General features: G+C 48.7%; 1 long non-coding RNA gene across 1 annotated transcript; it reads left to right on the top strand.

The window, feature by feature from the left end:
- Positions 1–11,466: 11,466 nt before the first annotated feature.
- Positions 11,467–19,665, top strand: LOC129143143 (uncharacterized). The gene is made up of 5 exons (XR_008546278.1): positions 11,467–11,625; positions 12,367–12,459; positions 12,925–13,042; positions 15,085–15,188; positions 18,576–19,665. It is a non-coding gene; the product is annotated as an uncharacterized LOC129143143 (long non-coding RNA).
- Positions 19,666–21,418: the final 1,753 nt, after the last annotated feature.

Raw genomic sequence — 21,418 nt, 5'->3', positions numbered from 1 at the left:
GCCGGGTGTGGTGGTACACGCCTGTAGTCCCAGCTACTTGGGAGGCTAAGGCAGGAGAATCACTTGAATGCGGGAGGCAGAGGTTGTAGTTAGCCAAGATCACACCACTGAACTCCAGCCTGGAGACAGAGCGAGACTCTGTCTCAAAAAGAAAAAAAAGAAAAAACAAAAATGAGGCACAAGGAGATAAGAAACTTGGCCAAGGTCACACCATTCAGCCAGGCCTTGAACCTGGGAAGCAGCCTGAGTCTGGAGAAACCTGGCCTGAGTGTGCTGCAGGATGACTGCATCCTAGGGACAGAGTCAGAGGCCAGGAGAGAGCCTGCAGGCAACATATATTCATGAAATGTCTTCAGGGGGTGACTTCAATTCAAAGCTTGAATTGAAGCTTCCCAGAGCCCAATTCAATTTGAATTGAATTCAAAGCTGCCCAGAGCACAGTCACATAAAGATAGAGTCCTATTGCCTGGGTTCAAATCCTGCTCTCAGCCTCACGTTTACCTGCCAGATGCTGACGATCTCAGTATGTTGAGCGGATGCTGTGAGGGTGCCCCGAAGGTTGCCTGAGAGGAGCTCAGCTGGTGCTGCCTCCCCACAGCCCCGGACGCTGCTGCCTGGGCAGAGGTCATTCCTGCAGGTGTGTGTGGTCCCGATACACACATGTATGGCGTCTCCACCATCCTTTCTGGCAGCTTCTGGGTAGAATCTAGAAAGTGCTTCAGGATAATTCTTCCTGAGGTCAGATATTGATTGTGAGGAGCAAACAGTTTCAACGTTATTTGGAGTTACTTGCAGAGTAGCGTTTTGTTCTTCCTCTGACTTTAGATCAAGAGAAACACTTGAACCCTTGATGCTAGACAAATGCTTTGCAGGTCTCTCTGGTTCCAGAATATGAGCAAGACCTACCCAGGACTCATCAAAGCAGAAGGAGCCCCAGGCCATCGCCTGCTGGACTTTCCAATGAGCATGAGAACGTGGCACTTTGAGGTTCATCTGTCCATCTTCCCATCTGCCAAGGAAAACTGTTATGACGAGGATAAGGTGCTGGAGATGGTGCTGGCACCTGATCGCTGGGAGGATGGGACTAACCCTGCTGCCCATCCCAGACCAGAGATTTGCCAGGGAGGTGCACTGGCCAAACACATGAACAAACAAATAAAACCCCACCGCAGCAGGGAAAGGCATGCGCCTCTGGATACAGGCAGGGCTGAGAGGGCACTGCCGAGTTAATTAGTTGCCGCTTGGCTGGAAGAAGTCAGTTAGAGAGAAAGTTGCTGCCTTGAGTCTCCTTGAAAATTAGGAGATCCTTCGTACTGACATGACGTGGCCTATGGTCCCCAAGACCACCAGGGGCAACCAATTAAAGCAAAACCATTCTGGAAAGCGATTAGAGGGGGAGCCCTGGGAAGTCCATGCTTCTGCCCCTGGGAACAGCCTGTCACCAAGCCTAAACGATGTGCCATCCTTCCCAGAAACCCAGGTTGACCATGAGCTTTCATCACCAATCCCTTCATGTTAATCACCACCCATCGGCGTGACTCACCCTGCCAGAGCTGCAGTCATTTTCAATCACACAGGCCAAATAAATGAATCATTACTGGAGTGAACATGCGGTGAACGCCAGCAGTTAAGCGGGGAGACAACTTCCCCCTGCTCCCCAGTCTTACTGCAAGGTCTTCATGACCACCTACCCAGGCCATGGGGCTTACAAGAAGGACACCAGCTGCTCCCCCATAGTCCTCACTGCACCTCTGACAGCACATTCAGGCCTGGGAAGCAGCTATCCTACCCAGATAGATGGATTCGCCCCATCCTACCCAGAGGACTGTTCCCATCCTCACTGGAGGATTTGGGAGAAGCCACGTCCCTTCCTAGAGGACCCAGAGGGCAGCTGGAGAGATTATTTGCCCTATACCATGGCCAGGGACACCCACAAAGCTGGAATGCAGCAGCACATTTTCTGGGGTCCTGTCAGCTGGGGGCTGTTTTGCAGAAGATACCCTCTGGCTGGAGCTATGAACCTGAGCCATCTCCCAGGCTATTCGTTTTACCTCTGAAGAAACTGAGACGAACATCATGGAGCCATCGCAGAGAAGAGGGTTGCCAGTTGGACTCATGAATATGTCTTCAGGACAGCTTCAGCTGCCATGGACTCACCCGCTTAAGCCAGGACCCTTCCAGCTATCAAGTCAAAACAAAAAGAAAGGCAATTTCCTTCTCCTTCTATTTTTAAATTAAAGAAATCAAGTGGTGCTGTGTTCAAGCAGCTGTTTACCCAAAGGAATGAATGAAGATCAATATTAATACCTGACACCCACACACTAATCTTTTTGAAATGTCAGACAAAAATAAGGCATTGGGAAACTCTATTCTAGACATTTTCCATGACAGGGGTGAATCTCAATCTCTCTCTCTCTCTCCCTCTTCTCTCTCTGTCTCTTTCTCTTTCTTTCTCTCTCTTTCTCTCTCTCTCTCTCACATTCATGCCCATCCCTTCACTCACTTGCTTCTGAAGGTGATATTGGACACCTGAATGCACGCCGTGGGCTGCACACTGCTGCTGTCTGTGGAATTCCTACCATTGGGAGCACACTTGGTCCTCTTACTTGGAAAGATGAATGTTAGCTCCTATTATCCAGCTGAAAGGTGAAGAGGAGTCAGGCTGTCCTCCAGCTCACGTAATGTTAGATGTACCACGGAGTCAACCTTCATGGCTGCAAATGCCTTCTAAGGTGCCCTCTTCAAACTTGTACTGCCATTTTAAAATTAATTTATTAGAAGCCCAAGTCTAAACAGAGATGGTTTCCAGGGGGTGACCCATTAGGGGTGCTTGGAGCTCTTGCTGTGAGCTCCTGCTTGGAGTCCACTCTCTGAAGGTCACCCTGGAATTAAGCAGAAGAGGTCAAGTGGAGCCCTGCAGGTCCCAGAGCTGGTGCTTCCTCAGGGCTGGTGTCCCAGGAGCGATGTGTTTCTCTCCATGAAGTCCTTAATCACAGCCTCAGGAGGGGCTGCCGTTCTCCCTTTACTTCCTTGGCCTGGATTCTGTTCACAGAACAGCAAACAGTTTCCTCGAGGCACCAAGAGACACCGGGAGATGGGCATTGTCACACAGAGTCCTCCTCCAGAGAGCATTTTCCTGAGCTCTGGGAGGTCAGGATTCAATTGGTCAAATCCACATCTGCAGTTTCCCTCCTCACTCCGGGGGCCAGCCTGGGATGTTGGAGGTTGTGAGGTCTCAGACCCCTCCCCCAGCAACCCCCTTCTTATCCGAGAAGCGGGCGCGGGGCACGTGGGTGGGTTGGGGATGGAGGGTGAGTACTGCCTGGCTGGTCACGTCACCTGGAATATAACAAGCACTAGGGAAGTGATAGGGGCCATTTTGGTGGTCAAGACCAATACAGATAATCATCACTATCATTTATTATTATTGATTCTTTTCTTCCTTTTATCGCCAACCCACATTTCTCTGCTGATCACCTCTGCAGTTTGGATGAGTCAACAGGAAGGGAATTTGCTCCCTGCCTTTTGTCATCTGGACACCCCTTTGATTGTGCCCCAGAGGCCCAGTCAATCAACCAGTGACCACAGTGTACAGCGAGGGGCCCAGCCCTGTAGCTATTACACCTACCTATGCTGCCCACGTGAGTGCCCCCATTGCTGAGTCTGGGTTTTCTAATCTTCGAGAATGACTGTAACCTTCCGCCTGCACACCCTAATTTCTGTGATTCCAGATTCCCTCAGCTCAGGCACAGAGGGAGGAACTAGCCAGAGGAAACAGTCTAAGTGCCACAAACTCAAAGACAGCTCTGGCTGCCCTGGGATTCTTTCTCATTTTCATTGCTAATACAGGAATTCCACTCCTTCAAGTCAAAGAAAAACAAACAAACAAGAAGTACCTCTTTAAGAAAAGGATAACTGGGAATTGGAGGAACAAAAGAGCTGCCTGGCAGCAAAGCACAAGCAATGTGCGTGTCAAACTGCTTTTCACCCAGCAGAGCCTGGAGGAAATCTCACACGGAGACAACAGAGTAAGCTGGTATTATATCAGTAGACGTTTATTTTACAAGTCTAAAGTTATTACATTTAATTATCTTAAAGCAAAACTAGCTACAAAGGAGAATGAGGAGAACCAAAATTGAAACTGAGAGTTGTACATGAAAAAAAAGCACACTTATACTAATCATAGTTTCCAATATTTTGGTGGCAGAAAAAAATGTGAAAATTTTGATTCATGTAGATAAGTTGCCAATGATAACTTTTTTTCGCGTCTTGTCCTCAAGATACTCTTCATTTAGACTGACCCAGAAACTTTAAAGAAGAAGAGCAGGAGATATGGGTTTTAAAATTGAGCCACTAAAAATAATAGGCAACAGAAATTAAAATTTTTTAAAAGTCAAGTCAGAAGCACCCAAATTGACAGGAAGTTCTAGACGATCTACGGTGGATCACCACCCTTGCACCTGCCTTAAGGTCATTGTTGCTGTTCTTGGCAGCTGTGCTCCCTGGACTTCTGGATCTTGCCTTCCAGCTCCCCTGTGCAGGGTAGGAGGGTGGCTGCAGGCAGCATCCCACGGTGGGTTGGAGAATACTTACAATTCTGTGTGACTGAGCACACATGCACCATCTTGGCTGTGCAGCTGCGCCTTTCCTAATCAGTGACCAGTGATGGTGGACATACAGTTCAAGTGCAGGCACAGGCAGAAGAAGGATGACTATAAGATCTGCCGAAGCACGCGTGCACCCAGCAATAGCATTTCCCGATACATCATGGCATGGCATGTAGGGAAGGACACTTGGGGTTTAAAATGTATTGTTTAAACACAGTTCCAACTGAATGTTGGAAGACACCCAAAGTCCCTTAGAGGAAGATGAAAGGAGCAAAGACGAAAGCACCTTCACCCACTGGGCTTGTGACATTGCAGCTGGGCAACTGTGGTTCTTCTCACAGCCACCCTCCAACGCGGGTACTATAAGCATCTGATTTTGCAGGTAAGGAAACCCAGGCAGAAAGACACTCACTGATGGGCTGATGTCCATGCAGCTAGGACATGGAGAAGCTGGGGACTGAGCTGGAATTCATCCAACTCTTGAGTCCATGCTATGTCTAATGTAATAACCACATCATTGTAATCACCGTAATTCTCACACTGAGAAGGCTTCCAACCATCCTGGAGCTGGTCTCATTGACTTCCCCAACCTCCATTCCCACTGCTCTCCCCTGCTCCCTCTGCTCCAGCTCCCCCCACCCCGGCCTCTGCTGCTCCTCCAGGCACCCCCCATGGTTGTTCCCTTACCCTGAAAGTCCTTTCCTGAATGCCTCCTGGCTCACTTGGTTGGCCCCTGCACTCTCTGCTCACACCAGCCTTTTCCAGGAAGCCGACTCTGACTACCCCGTTTACAATGACCCCTTCCCACTCACAAACTACAGGCACCCTCTCACCTTGCTGTGCCTCTTCTCCATGGCAGCCATCGCTGCCCGACATATGAAACTGCTTATTGTTCATCATTTATCTTCAATGCTGCCAAGTAAGTTCCGTTTGTTTGTGACAACATCCCAAGCCTTTAGAACAGGAGTTTGTGATGGTTCATTTAGCGTGTCAGCTTAGCTGGGCCATGGTGCCCGGATATGTGGTCAAGCATTATTCTGGATGTTTTCGCAAAGGCGTTTGTGGATGAGATTAACATTGACATCAGCAGATTTCGGGGAAGCAGGTGGCCCTTCATGATGCAGGTGGGCTTCACCCAATCAGGTGAAGACCCTACAAGGAAAAGACTGGCCTCCAAGCAGGGGCAATGAAGCCACAGGCACTTTTGGACTTTTCCTGCAGCTTGGGCTTCTTCCCCAGCCTCCAGCCTGCCTGCCCACCCTGCAGATTTGGGCCTTGCCAGTATGAAGCCAAAAGTACCTGAGACAGATTTCAATCAATTTCAAAAGTTTATTTTGCTGAGGTTAAAGACACACCTGTGACACAACCATACAAGGTCCTGATGACATGTGTCCAAGGTGGTCGGGGCACAGCTGACTTTATACATTTTAGGGAGACATGAGACATCAGTCAATACCTGTAAGATGTCCATTGGTTTGGTCCGGAAGGGCTGGACAACTCAAAGTGGGGAGGGCATTTCCAGGTTGTAGGTAGATGAGAGATGAACAGTTGCATTCTTTTGAGTCTCTGATCAGCCTTTCAGTGAAGACACAATTTCCATGTGAGTGGGGGTTAGACAAATAGTCATGTAGGCCTTAGTCTGGCTCAGTGAAACAATAGGGCAGAGGAAACAATCAGATACGTGTCTGTCACAGGTGAGCAGAGGGATGACTTTGAGTTCTGTCTGTCCTTTGTCCACTAGGAATTTCCTTGTGGGCTGTTATAGTTTGACTGTGTCCCCACCCAAATCTAATCTTTAATTGTAGCTCCCGTAATCCGCGTGTATCTTGGGAGGGACCTGGTGGGAGGTAATTGAATCACGGGGGCAAGTTTTTCCCATGCTGTTCTCATGATAGTGAATAAGTCTCATGAGATCTGATGGTTTTACAAAGGACAGCTCCCCTGCACAGGCTTTCTTGCCTGCCACCATGTAAGGTGTGCCTTTGCTCTTCTGCCTTTGCCGTGATTGCGAGGCCTCCCCAGCCATGTGGAACTGTGAGTCCAATAAATTATAAATTACCCAGTCTCAGGTATTTCTTCACAGCAGTAGGAGAATGGATTGATACATGGGCAGATTGTGAGGGAGGTGTGTAGCTTTTTTATCTTCATAGCCATCTTATTTAGGAATAGGTTGGGAGGCGGGTTTGCCTGCTGAAGTTCCCAGTTTGACTTCCCCTTGACTTAGTGATTTTGGGATCCCAAGATTTATTTTCCTTCCTCATCAGCCACCACAATCACATGAGCCCATTACAGTAAGTCTCTCCATAGGCATGTAAATCCTGTTGATTCTCTTTCTCTGGAGAACCTTGACTAACACAGAGCTCATAATTGTTACATGAAAGAATGAGTGAGTGAATGAATGAATGGATGGCCATGAGGAGGAAGCCGGGTCTTAGCAGGAACTGTCTTGTTGGGTGTGAGCTGACTTCCTGTTGGGCTTCTTGCTTCTCTCCCTTTACGTGAGTGAGGGTTGCTCAACCCCTGAGCCCCTCATCTTCAACTGGAGTCACTTTCCTTCTTTTCTCCTGCAAAGCATTTGAGCTTCAGAAGGCAGGGCTTGCCCATACTCTCCTCCTGGGAAGGGAAGGGAAGGGAAAGGGAGGGGAGGGGAAGGGAGGGGAGGGGAGGGGAAGGGAGAGGAGGGGAGGGGAGGCGAGGGGAGGGGAAGGGAGGGGAGGGAAGGCAGAGTGCAGTAATCAGAATTAGGAGGACTCAATTTCCATTTGTGACCAGGCATAGCCTCTCTGAGACCAGGTCCTCAGGGATCTACAGTGGGGATAATGGTAAGTCCCACCCCTAAGTGGGTGGATAGCAATTAATTAATACAGATCCTGTGAGGAGTTTGAGAAGCTCAGGTTACACAGCAGGCTCAATGGGGATGCCTCTTGTTAACTACATGGAAAGTATTGAGTACACAGTTGACGTTACCAGTCCTAGTGCAGAGCACCTTTACTGAGAAAACCTTTCATCTAAGGGTTTCAAGTTAATGTATTCATCCTTTTATTCATTTCATCATTCATTCAACCAAGTTCCCACTCAAGCATCAGCCTGGCTCAGAGCTTAGGAGAAATTTGCTGATGGCAGCCACCATGCTTGTCTTCAGGGAGGTCATGGGGAGGCTGGGGAACCAACGGATCAGAAGGTCCAAGAGCTTCTGCAAAGGCCTGGGGGCAAGAGGAGAGGCAAGAGGATGGGGTCTCCCCAAGCTGGAGTTGGGGGTCCAGGGAGACTTCCTAGAGGGGTCATGCTTGAAGATGGGGCCACATCTCCTAGCCGACCAGACAGCAAGAGCCAGTGTTTTCCAACAAGAAGGCTGCTGGGATGGCCCACTGATGCGTTTTCTGATGCTGCTACTCTAGGGCTCAAGGAACTTCCCAGTGTCACCCATGCACTCATGTAGATGAGAAACCCACAGGATCAGACACAAATCCAGAAACTGGAGGCCATGCCACCCCTTCAGACACCTGCTGACTGTCTAGTTCTGCAGGTCTTTGGTCAGATCTACCATTGAGCCTGACCTGGGTGCCATCAAGGCACCCACCTTAGATGCCTGCCTGCATGGTGTCTGGGGCTGAGGAGTACTGGAGTCTCCCTCCCTGGCAGGGCTTGAGGTTGTGTTCCAATGGCCCAGGAACTCAAAGGCCCCATGACAGAGCATGTGGGGTGTCCAGAACCAACACAAGATGAGACGTTTGGCAACATGCATCACCCACAGTTCTATCACAGATACCTTCATGGTTCCCTTTGCTTTCCTTGTTGGAGAGGAACATTCCCAAGGCTTCCTCCTGCATCTCAGGAGTTATTGTTCTCCAGGCTCCTACAGGGACCTCCTCCAGAAACTACAACTGTGCAACCCCATAAAACCCGGGGTCCTGGCAGGGAGTCCCAGCAGGCCTGCCCCCCCCTTCTGTAGGCCCTCCTGACATGGTTGACATTAAGAAAGAGTGGCTATGCTGTATTATTGTCTACTTGATTGCTTCAAATTGGTGTCACTGCCTTTAAACTATTTGCATTTCCTATTTTGGGTCTGTGTGTTTATCCTCTGAAATGGCCTGGCTAACAACTCCTATTTCACCTCCCTCTTTCCCTTCAGAAAAACGAATCCCATAAAAATCACCAGACTGGTGACTGAGCAAACTCCTTGGCATCATAAAATTTTGATTTAGAGGTTGAGCAAATGTGATGGAACATTTTCGTGTGCCCTCTTGAATTGTGCAAACTATTTTTGGTGTGCGAGCATTTGCATATTATTGCCAGAAGTGAGCTCTGTTTTGTTGTTGTCCCCCCTCTTCTGAGATGAGAAGAAGCTTGATGAGTCAAGCCAGGATGAGACAGGTTCTGAGTCAGAAGACACAGGCTGTCCAAGCCAAGCAGGCTGAGGTACAGTTCAGGCTCAAAGCAGTGAAATTAGGTGGCGGCACAGTGCTGGAAAGAAGAAATACAGGCACACACAAAAGAAATTTTAGTATACAATTCTGCAGAGGGGAGGAGATGGGGTGAAATTCTTGCTCATCTTTCAAGGAGAGATAAATGGCTTCAAGCAAAGTAGCATGTCCCCAGTGGGGCCCTGTGAGCATTGGAGGGACACTGGGGAGCACCGCTGGGGAGGGAGCCCTTCCTTCCCCACTGCACGTCACCTCAGGGGACTCCCGCACTATGGGATGCGTTCTGGGAAACACTACTTCAAACTTTCCCCCAGAACCGTGGACACAAGCATAGATTCAAACAGTTCCTTAAAGTAATAGCCCACGAACATCTAAAATGGGAGAATGAGAATTGCCCCAAGAAAAGGCTATTCACGTGGGGGTTCACGTCCCCCCATCCGGAGTTGCGATCCAGGATCCTGGACTTGTGGGGAAGAAAAAGGTAGCCTCTATGCTGGGCTCCATATGAGCAAGTCTGGAACCAAACCGGGCACCTAGAGCATCACGTTTAGATCCTTAGGGCACGTTTATGAGGAAACAGGAGCATTTGTGTGGGCTCACTGTGCACCGCGCTTAGCCTCGACTGGTATTACCTAGTATTTAACCTTCACATCAACCCATTTTGCAGCTGGGGCACTGAGGCAAAGTGAGGTCTTTGCTACTTGCCTAAGGCTGTCCAGGTGGTCCACAGACTTTGCTCTTAACACTGTGTTGAGCTGCCTCAAATTTATAAGCCATGATGTACTTGATTTTGTAGGTATTATCTCCATTCTCCAGGGAGGGAACCTGAGGCTCAGAGGGTCGGGTTATTTGTCCATGGTCCCACAGTGACAGCAAGGGAGCCTGGATCCACACGTCCATCTGGCTGATGCCACAGTGCATGCTTCTTCTGGGACACCTCCGTGCCTCCCTGGGGCAGCAGGCATGAACTGTCTGAGGCTCTCCTGCTTAGGGCTGGCTAGGTTTCTTGTTCAATGGGAAGGCATCCTATTGGTGTGGAGGCCACGCTAAGCACAGCTTGTCTTTCTGTTAACACCTTCCAGAACAAAGTCAGGATTCATTGCAGGACTGAATTCACGGATGTCTCACTGCAGCCCAGGGCCTGGAGTCCAGTGCTGGGGCCTGTGGGCCTGGGGTGCCCTTATGAGTATTTCTGCTTCTTGTTATTACTTTCATTTTCTCCATTATACAGTACTTCCAATTCCATGATCTATATTGTGCTGTCTCACCATTGATTCACTGGTTAAATTAGCTGCTATTTCTTTCTCCTGCATTATAGGCTCCGAGTAATTTGTTTATGAATCAAAAGTTCTGTAGGCTCTGAAGGAAGGCTTAATATGCATTCATTACAGCTGAGCCGTAATCACCCTAAATCATGGGAATTGCCAGTCTTGGGCAAGCCGTCGTTCTCTTTGGCACAGCCTCCCATCTTTTACCTGACCAGAGCAGCGATGCTGAGGCATGAATTTTAATCAAAATTCAGGGAAGGGTGGTGGGGCGGGAGTGTGCAAAAGGTGAAAATAACAGATTTTCAAAATCTTTTAAAAACATTCCAAACCAGGCTGGGTGTGGAGGCTCACGTCTGTTCTCCCAGTGCTTTGGCAGGCTGAGGTGGGAGGATCCCTTGAGCCTAGGAGTTCAAGACTAGCCTGGGCAACATAGTGAGACCCTTTCTCTACAAAAAAACAAAAAATTAGCTGTGCATGGTGACATGCTCCTGTAGTCCCAGATACTCAAGAGGCTGAGGTGGGAGGATCACTTGGGCCCAGGAGTTTAAGGCAGGCTGCAGTCAGCTGTAATCGTGCCACTGCACCCAGCCTAGGTGACAGAGTGAGACCCTGTCTCAAAAACAAACAAACCAAACTGATGCAAGATTATTGTTCATCTTGTCCTCCATGTGCATGTGACCTTCACAGAGCACCCACCCCAGGCCCACCCGCCTCGCCTGGAGCCTCTGGCTGTATCCCCGTGGGTCTCACCCAGAAGGAGAAGGTGTGTAAGGAAAGTTAAACTCAGAGCAGTGGTCGGTACGAGGCTGTGGCATCCCTCCTTCCTCTGGGGACCTCCTCCCAGCCCCAGCACAGGCTAGACCCAGGCCCCATGCTGCTTCTTACCCTCTGCGTCCTTCTCCAGGGCAGTTGTGTGCTCTTGACCTGTCCCCAGAGTCCCCACAGCCCATTCGGGATCCAGGCAAGTCCGTCCCGGGTTCCTATAAACTGTGTGGTGCCCAGATGAGAATCCCTCATCAAACTCTTCCCTAGTGGGGTGCCAGCCTTCCTCTTCTCATCCCTGGCCTCCCCACGCCCAGGCCTTTCGAGTCACACTTTCCTTTATGATAAAATAATGCAGTGACAGTGATCAGCAGCAATAGGAGCCAGTGCCCGCACTTCGTGGCCACTTATCTCCATTTCAACGGGACGATTCTGGACCGCAGTGATCACAGCCCCCCTTTCCCTCACTGAGACTTACCAGAAGGGACTCTGCACAGGGAAAGGCTCATTGGTGGGGCTGCCTGGGAGAACGCCCAAGACACACAGGTGGAGCCTTTCCCGAAGGTAGGCCCAGAGGTGTGCCCAGGTGACAATACTGGCATAGAGCAAGCGCCTAAAGCAGCTGGGAATCTGGTGAGGTCTCCCCCCCGAAGAGGCACAAAACCAGGCTCATGGACAGACAGCCTGGCTTAGTCCTGAGGTGCCAGGCGCCAATGCACACACCAAGGGTTAGTAAATTAGAGCAGGTGGACTCACACCTTGGCAGTGTGAGAAAATGATGGGCAGGCATTAACCATCAGCAGGAGCCAGGTGTGATCCAGAGGACCCCTGCTCCACAGGGTGCTGACCCCGCCACCAAACTGAGATCTTGTGGCCCAGGGACCTGCATCCCAGGGAACTTCCTGTGGTCACCTCCGAGCCTTTTCCCTTTCTAGTTGAAAGGAAATCAAAGAATCTCAAGGCATTCCTGGGGAAACCAAAAGTTAAACCCCCCAAAGCAAGAAGCTCAGGAAATTTCCACTGTGCCCAACAGGCATTCCCCATTTGAAATTTTATTTGCAGATTTTATTAGAAACTAGTTTATGACACAAATTATTCAATGCCTAGGAAGCCTAAACTAATAAGAGTCTGTTTCCACAGCAAAATTCATGACATGTAGGTTTTTATTGCGGTACATTTAAAACCAAGCCTTATCCATTATGATATTGCAGAAACATGCTTTACGCTGGATTCCATTGATGATATTCTATTTAATGAAATGTCTAAACTAACCACATTATACTATTATTGACTGTGTCTTCCCAGGGATAGGCCAAGTATGGAGCAATTATCTCGCGTCTTCATCCATTATCGGAAATCCTAACTGAAGCTTTTGAGCCGATTTCCAAAGCTTTATGGGTATGGAGTGGGCTTGGGATGCAGTAAACACAGAGATGATACTAGACAAAGATATTGGGATTTTTGGGACCAGTGTGGAAAGTGAAGCTCCCTTTAAAAACACATGACCCAGCAGCCGGGCGCGGGGGCTCACGCCTTTAATCCCAGCATTTTGGGAGGCTGAGGCGGGCAGATCACGAGGTCAGGAGATGGAGACCATCCTGGCTAACATGGTGAAACCCGTCTTTACTAAAAATACAAAAAATTAGCCGGGTGTGGTGGCGGGCACCTGTAGTTCCAGCTACTCGGGAGGCTGAGGAAGGAGACTGGCGTGAACCCGGAAGGCGGAGCTTGCAGTGAGCCAAGATCTCGCCACTACACTCCAGCCCGGGCGACAGAGCAAGACTCCGTCTCAAAAAAAAAAAAAAAAAGAAAGAAAGAAAAAACGACCCGGGAAGCCAAAGCAGAAACGCTCTCTTTCTACAGACGCCCTTCCCTCTGGAGCTCCCTGGAGCTCCCTGGAGCTGTGCCTCGAGGGCTGTGATTTACACAGGGGCTGAGGCTTGGGCCTGACTTGGTTCCAGATCATAGGGACTGTGACAAGGTAACATATGTGTGTAGAGCTGCAAAGTGCCCCCTGCTGAAGCAAATTTTTTTCTAATTACTACCCTCCCTAACCCTATTTAAACATGTAATGAAGGTGATTACAGAAAACTCTTCAAGGTAAACCTAAATGAATGGATTTATTTAAACTCTTAATGAACTTGAAACTCTCCAAACTGGCGCGCTCTGGGGCTGGAATCACTCATTGTGGTGCTGGTGGGAGCTGAGAATGGGTTGCTGGACCTGCCAGCCGAATGCTTAGCTGAGGGGGACAGCTCATTTATTATCGGGGTCTCTGGGAAGCAGTGACCAATTAGTCCATCTGCTCAACACTCCTCTTCCAAAAACAGACAAATTAAGCCTGGACCAGAGTTCCAAGCATCAGACCTGGCTGGAATGTGGAACTGCCCCTAGAGAGAGTCTCTACCTGCAAAAGGAAGTCAAAAGAGGCGCCTCAAAGTAGGGGCTTGGAGCGATGCACCAGGCTTGTAGACTGGGAGGAGGCCCAGAGGGCCCTTTAGTTACAGGGCCTTGCTCTTGCTGGTGGCTGACCTAGGGAGGCAGTGGACAGCTGTGAGCCAGGGCTGGAGTCCTGGAGCCCTCCTGGGTGCATGTGGAAATCAGCTTCATGAATATATAGCAGTCTCTGCTGGGAACACCTGTCCCTCGTGGCCTTGAGCATAAATTTCACCCCGCTTTTAGACATGAGAATGTTCAACGTTCTCCAGAGCACTGAAGTCTACAAACACTCCCTTTGCCCCTTCTGAGCTGTGCTGTTTTACCAGCTTCATTTCTTAGAGCGCTTGGGTACGGGACAATTTGTTTGCTCTTTCTTCTAGGTTTCCCTCTCACCAAGTTTGCCCCACCCATTCTGAGCTTGACAGGCACCACTGTCCCTGTGTTCCACATGAGCAGGCTTGTTCATTGAGGGACGCTTGTTCAATTCACAGAGGGGGCTCTGCTCCACAGCTTTCCACTGTCCCTTAGTCTGCAGGGCAGGGCATGGGACAGGTGCTCATGAGGAGCACCTCCTGAAGGAGGCATAGAACGAAATTCACTGGATTAGGAATTGCACCATCCAGAGCCTCAGGGGTGCTAGCTTTGTCCCTGAGCAGTCTCTGATGTTTTTCATGTCCAGAAGTAGACAGAACTGGGAATCATCTAATCAGCTGTCGGGAGGATTCATCACTTGGCACAGGTGTGAGTCCCCGAGGTGTTCCAGCTTTTCCGTCATCTCGGAGGGACCTGCCTATGCTGACTGGTGGGTCATCAAGATTAATAAAGACAAAGGCTTTGGCGGATGCTCAGCTCAGGAAAAGCACCTGGAGCTGCTCTTTCCTGACTGATTAATTAGGGAAAGACGTGGTGGCTGTAATTGGCGGTTGAGTATTTTCTGAATTTTAACATTCGCGGTATGCAAATGTATCAGTTTCTAACAATATCTAACAAGATTATTTGAAAGTGAGAGTCTCCCAAGAGATGCAGGCATGGTTCGGGGGAGATGTGGGGCTCTTCCGGGTTTGTATGCACTCATATAAATCAACGGAAAGTTTGTTACCATTTGTTACTAATGTTCTTCAGCAAATTGAGAGATCGACCGGTAAATACGCATTAAACATAATCCTATCTACCTGTTGCATTTAATTCCAGCAGCGAAGACCCATTACACTACTGAAGTTTGATGAATGTTTTCTCTCGCTGCTCATCTGACTTGGAAATGAGTGTGTTTGCTCAGGGCGGGGGTAGGGGGTGGGGGAGTCATGTGCGAGCCTGAGCTGCTTCAGTTTCCACGTGGAAAACTCTAAATTGAAATCCGTACCTCCAGGGACCGTGAGACCAAAGAGAAAACTGTTGGGCCCCAAAGGGACCATTTCCTACCATAATGAGAATTTTAAATGGCGGGTTAGAAATTCCTTGAAAAGCCTTTCAGAAATGTGCGTGCAAATGATGGTTGCTGAATTACTGACAGAGATGCAATTAAATTCAAGGGAGAACGGCTCCTTATTCTAATTTCCAGCCTGAAGACCCTTCTCCCCATCCCAGGAGGAGCCCAGGGACGCAAGCGAGAGCCTCTGCAAGTCACCCCAGCTGCCGCGTTTCCACCCAGGAGGAAGACGCACGTGGGGCGGCACGAGAGATAGACGGAGGTGAGGATGGAATCGGAGATGAAAGGCCCAAGGGGTGGGGCCCGGAGTGGGGCCCTCCCGACATTTCCTTCCCAATGTATTGACCTCTTCTTCTCTTAGACACAGACTAACTAAACCTGGGGGCAGTGTCCGACTGGAGCCAGGGCCGCCTCCCACACCACAGGAATCGGCAATTCCAGCGGCCGTGTTCTGAGCTGTGGGGTGTGGGGCTCCTGTGAATCCCAAGTGTATTATCTCCTCGCACCTTCAGCACTCCCTGGGCAGTGCACACTCTTCCTACCCCATGTTACTGAGTCCTCATGAATCTGCAAGGCTTTAGAACCCAGTGGGCAGAGCAGGCAGACCAGGGAGGCAGCTGCTTCCACAAGTTCCTGGCTGTGAGACCTTTCTGATGAGCCTCCTCTCCTTTGCCTGTAAAATGGGGGTACCCTGCTGGGATTACCCATGCCCTGGCGTTGCTGTCAGCGTTCAGTGAGTTAACCCATGCCTTGCAAGGGTGCTCTGTCTGGCCAAACCCATGGCGAGAGTCACTCCAAAATTGACAGCAGGGGAGTTCCTGCAAGAGACAGCCCCAAACTGTTCTGAGATGGGGCTGGCTGGAATTCCGGAGGGAGAAGAAACAATTGCTGGGGTCCTTGCTGTAAAGCATTTACCGGGGGAATTTACATACAGCGGCTGAAGCCCCATGACAGAAAGCAAGGAAAGGGATGTTCTGCCCACGTATGTTCATGATGAGGTCAGAGTCTGGCGTGTGAGGGTTTAGGGAACTTGGCTCAAGGTCGGGCTGGTTTCTACATGTTTAGCAATGTGGTCTCTCACTGACTGCTGCAAGCAACAACCTGAACGACTTTATCAGTGCCTGGGAATGTTCCAGAGTTCAGCTTGGGTTCAAGCCTGTAGGAGAAAGCCTGCAGCCGGCCGGGTCACAGAGCAGTCCAGGCAATCTGGGCTACTCGGTCAGGACACAGAAAGAAAGCAGTGGGGACTTGGGAGGACCTACAGTGGGCTCAACAAAAGTGGGTCTTGTTATTCCGGAGGTTAAATCATCTGACTAGTACAAGAAAGCAGTGAAGCTGGGATTCCTACCAGTGGTTTTGGCCCCAGAATCATCTCCACATGATACGTTTAGAAGGACAGGGGCCTCGTCAATGCCTGTGGGTGAAAAGATGCCCTTTCTCTTTTCTACTGAAAGTGCCCCTGTGAGACCAAGGCTGCTACCATTCAACAGAGGCAGGAATGGAGGTGCACAAATTGACTCCCTGGGTCAGTATTTCTGCTGCTTTTCTGGGTGCCAGTGGGGTTAGGTTTCATGCAAAAAGCCCACAAACAGAGGTTACTCTTCAAAGCCACTGCCCCTTTTGAAGACAAAAAGCGGGGAATGTCACAGCACCACAGCTGAAGACCAAGAGGTCCTGGGAGAAGCAGGGAGTGGTTAATAACAGGAGGAGAGCCAGGACTTTGCATATAAGCTTGCAATGCACCCCATCAAGACTTCCCCGGGAGCTTTTTCCTGTGCTGGGGAATAATACAAATGTGCCCATCAGTGCAAAGGGTGCAGTGAGGGCAGGAAGTTGCCATCACCATCAGGGTCAGCCAAGGAACAGTACATGGCAAGCTGGGTGAGACACTCTGTGCCCCAGGCAGGGTCACTGGGGCGAGTTGGGCCTCAGATGTCCTGCTTCTGAATGAGGGCCTTGAACTCCATGGTGCCTACATCCTCTCCAGTTCTAAAATAAGATGACATTTAACGAGGTCCCACTGTGTTGATGGGGCACCGCAGCGACCTCGTGTTAAACAGCACCATATTGTTGATGGCTTGACCAGATGCCGGGAACACGTGACCTTGCTACTGCGTCTCCGTGGCCTCCACTTGGCGGCACCCAAACAAGAGACAGCAGTGTGCAAAGATACTGGGTGTGGGTTTCTCTAGTAGCAGAGAAACACAGAGCCTTCTGTGCTTGCAGGGTGCTTGCCCTGCCCTAAACAGCATGAATCTGAACCCCACCCATCCGAACAGCCTGGGGAGGCAGGATGGACAGATGTCAGAGGGCGGTCACCAGTATCTCACTGCAAAGGGGCTGGAGGTTTGTGTCTCATTAACCTAATGAGGTGACGGTAACTTCCTGCCCTCACTGCACCCTTTGCACTGATGGGCACGTTCATGTTATTCCCCAGCACAGGAAAAAGCTCCCGGGGAAATCCTGATGGGGTGTAGTGCAAGCTTATATGCAAAGTCCTGGCTCTCCTCTTGTTACTAACCACTCTGTGCTTCTCTCAGGCTGTCCTGGTCTTCGGCTGTAGCACTGTGACATTCCCCACTTTTGTCTTCAAAAGGGGCAGTGGCTTTGAGGAGTAACCTCTGTTTGTGGGCTCTTTGCATTCCTTCTTGGCTGCTGGGCTCTGGAGATCCTTCAGTGATACTTCAATGCCATTGATAGCAAATGCTTCAAACTGGATCTTGCTGTCCCATCTCCACTGGGCAGAATGGGCTGACCCCACATGAAACGTGGGGAGATTTTAGTACTAGTCCATCATAAAAACATTTCCTTTCAGAATTTATTTGGATAAAGTAAAGCAGATGAAAATCACCACTGCCTCTTCCTTCTGTTTACTAAATTAGTAAGCTGATGAATAAACCAACGTATATTGAGTGCTTACCCTAGGCCTGAGACTGTGCTAAGTTAGTCTGTGGTCTATTATTAATTTCCTCAACAAGTTTGTTCATTAGTTCAATAGGTGTTTCCTGGCCTTTAGCCATGTGCTGGTTATTATTCTAGGCTTTGGGGACAGAGCAGGGAATGAAACAGACAAAACGATGCAAAGCTCCCTCACGCCCAGAGGGAGGTAACTTCTAAATGGGGAGAGAGGTGACAGCAAAGTACATGGGTACAATAATAAAATGCACTAGACAGTGGTCGTGAATGTAGAAAGAAACAAAGTGGTGGGGCTCAGGAAAGGCCTCAAGGGGAACATGACCCCGGGCAGGGTGCGGAAGGCAAGGGGTGCCAAGCAGGCAGGGCCATCAGGGGAAGAACACCGCAGATCGAGGCTCCTTGGCAGAAAGGCTGGGGCAGGAATGGGAAAAAAGAGACCATAGGCATAGGTGGAGGCAGATAGGAGGGAGGTCAGAAGAGTGGGGTGGGGTCCTACGGACCATTGTGAGTCCTTGAGTTTTTATTCTATACTGTTCAGGAATCAAATGTAGGGTTTGGAGCAGTGGAGGCACCCGATCTACTCTCCGTATTGGAATTAAACTAGGAGGAGGCAGAGGTGGGAGCGGAGTGGGAAGCTGCGCGGGACCCATGTTGATGGTCTAGAGGGCCCATCTCGGGGTGGCAGGAAGATGGGGAGGTGTGGCTGAACCTGAATAGATCCCCTTTATCCTAGGATTGAAAGAAGCAGCCAGTGAGCCAGGTAAGATGAGCCAGGACACACAATGCTGACGGGTCAAGGAAGGTCAGTCCTGGGAGCTGACCACAGATTGGACTGACCCAGAAGACAGTGCCAGCTCCCTGAGGAGGGGCAGCTGGGTGGATGCAGTTGAATGCCAATCCCTCTTTTTGGTACCAGCACCTGGGTTTTCCTTGGGGAGAATGCTGCTCCCTTAATATACACATCTTGCCAAGCTGTCACTCAAGAGGCTCAGTTTCCCTTGGGTAAGGCAGGGATGGGGGGCTCAGCTAAGACCAACAGTCTCTCCCTCCTGAAATTCTCATCTTTGACTGGCATAAGACAAAACAAAACAAAACGACAAAAAAAAAGCCACAAATTACCCCAGGAAGAGGCGCCGTGAAAATACTACATGCTCTTCCTCCTGTTCCCTGGGTTTGTTCTTCTTCCTCTTCCCATTTCCTGTTTATTCTAAGACTTCCACTTCAATTCCTCTATCCCCTGTGATTCCAACGACCTGTCTTTGCAGAAGAGCTTTAATCAGCTGGTCAGTTTCTAAGGCTTTCATCCAAGGAACCCTCATTGATGTGAAACAACAAAGTGAGACTTCCATCCTCGAATGTGCAGCCAGGAAGTGGCAGAAAGGAGCTTTGCATAAATTTCTTCTCATTTCAAATCCTATGCTCTTTCTCCCACACCTCAGCCATTTGCCTTTAAAATCAATTGCATCCTGAAGTGAAGAGCTTTGCAAGAACAGTGGTATCAGAAACAACCATACTCCCCCAGAGCAATCACAGCACCTCCCATAACCCCTGGGACTTTTGCTTGGACTCGGGCAAGTGAGTAGACAGCTCGGATGGGGCGAGCACCTGCTGGTTCATCCACCAAATATGAACATGGCCCAAGAGTGAGACCCCAAGACCCAAAATTGCACCAATGACTATAGCTATACAAGAAAATGCCACTGGACAAATTTTGCAGAGGTTTCTTTATTGTTGCTGTTCTCAGCAAACCTGAGAAGTCATTTCAGTTTGTCTCAGCTTTTGTAGAAGAACAAAAAGTTCAACATTAAACCATGTGTGTAAGTAGCGTGGAGTGTTTACTCTGCCTGATCTATAGTTTAGGACCAACAATTTCCTGTAGTGGGTAAATTTATCCAATGATGGTTTAAATGGTGTCTATAATCTAAGCTTAATATAGTCATCTAATACATTGACTATAGGCACAGCCAAGTTGCCTGCTTTTGATTCCTTACTCATTCATGTGGATATGTACCCAAAGAAATCTCTGACTTACACTTTGCTGCTTCTTATTTCTACTTCCTAACAATACACTACAGACAGAACACCCCCCCACACACACACTTACACACGTGTGCCATCACACATCAGCACCACACAAGCAGTCACATACCCTTCATGCATGGATAGATATGTGTATTAGTCTGTTCTCGTGCCACTAATAAAGACATACCTGAGACTGGGTTATTTATAAAGGAAAGGGGTTTAATGGACTCACAGTTCCACATGTCTGGGGAGGCCTCACAATCCCAGCGGAAGGCAAAAGAGAAGCAAAGGCACATCTAACATGGCGGCAGGCAAGAGAGTGTGTGCATGGGAACTGCCCTTTATAAAACCATCAGATCTCTTGAGGCTTACTGCCTATCATGAGAACAGCTGGGGAAAGACCTGCCCCCATGATTCAATTACCTCCCACCAGATCTTTCCCATGACACACAGGAATTATGGGAGCTACAATTCAAGATGAGATTTGGGTGGGGACACAGTCAAACCATATCAACATGCACATCATACACACATACAAGCACACAAGCACAGAAACCACCAGACAATACACACACTGATTTTTCTGATAATTCACTTACGTTTTGGTGGGTTTTATCATCGAAAATGTCCTGACTATTCCCTTCACTTGACAAAGTTCAAGTTCACTCTTTAAATCACCAACTTTGAAAGAACGGAAGCAAGACAAAACTTTCCACTTGGCTTTGTTCCTCTCCTAATTTCTTTATGCATATTAAATTTTTATTGTTGACATTCTTGTTTAGGGGGAAAATCATTGGTTTGGCTTTTTTTTTAGCTATCAGATGTTTTATAGACCTTCTAATGGCGCATTTGGTGTGAAATTAATTATCAAAGATTCGCAGAGAGTTTTAAATTAGATTTTCTCTGCTCTTCAAGGCAAACAACTGGTACTGTTTTTGTCACTAATATAAGGTTTTCATTGCTGCCTTTTTTCTGTACAATGAAATGATAAAAACAAATCTTCAACTTATTTTAATGTGCTAATTGGGGGTTATTACAGCTCATTTTATTTACATTGAGATAAAAAAGCACTAATTCATTTTCCTTGCACAAACTACTTAGAAAAGACTGTAATTGCCTCCTATACAAACATGTATTTGTAAAGAGAAATGACATAAAGCTAAAGGCCTAGAAAGAAAATTGTTTGGGCAATGGGCTAAGCCAAACTCTTGGTTTTCTAGATAGAGACCTGTTGCCTGAACACATTTCCCTTTTGGGTTGCGGAATCATACGAATGGTGCTACGTACTCTGCAAGAAATAAATGCTGGTAGGACGCAGAAAAGTTCAGAAAGAGAAACTAATACAAGATTATTTCAGAGCATTTACCTTGCCCTACACAGATTTTTAGGATTATTCTGTATTAGGTAAATACACAACAGTTAGATATAAAAAGTAGTTGCTTTCCAGTGTTACTGGGCCTCATATCTTTGGCCACAAAAAGATGCAGACATCCAGTGTTTTACGCTGCTGTGGTGGGTGTTCTCTGGCCAGCATTCCTGTTCGTTTTACACATT

Source organism: Pan troglodytes, chromosome 1 (genome assembly GCF_028858775.2).
Source record: "Pan troglodytes isolate AG18354 chromosome 1, NHGRI_mPanTro3-v2.0_pri, whole genome shotgun sequence".
Taxonomy (NCBI): domain Eukaryota; kingdom Metazoa; phylum Chordata; class Mammalia; order Primates; family Hominidae; genus Pan; species Pan troglodytes.
Note: the sequence above shows the minus strand (reverse complement) of the source record. Positions and strands in the feature narration are given on the sequence as shown.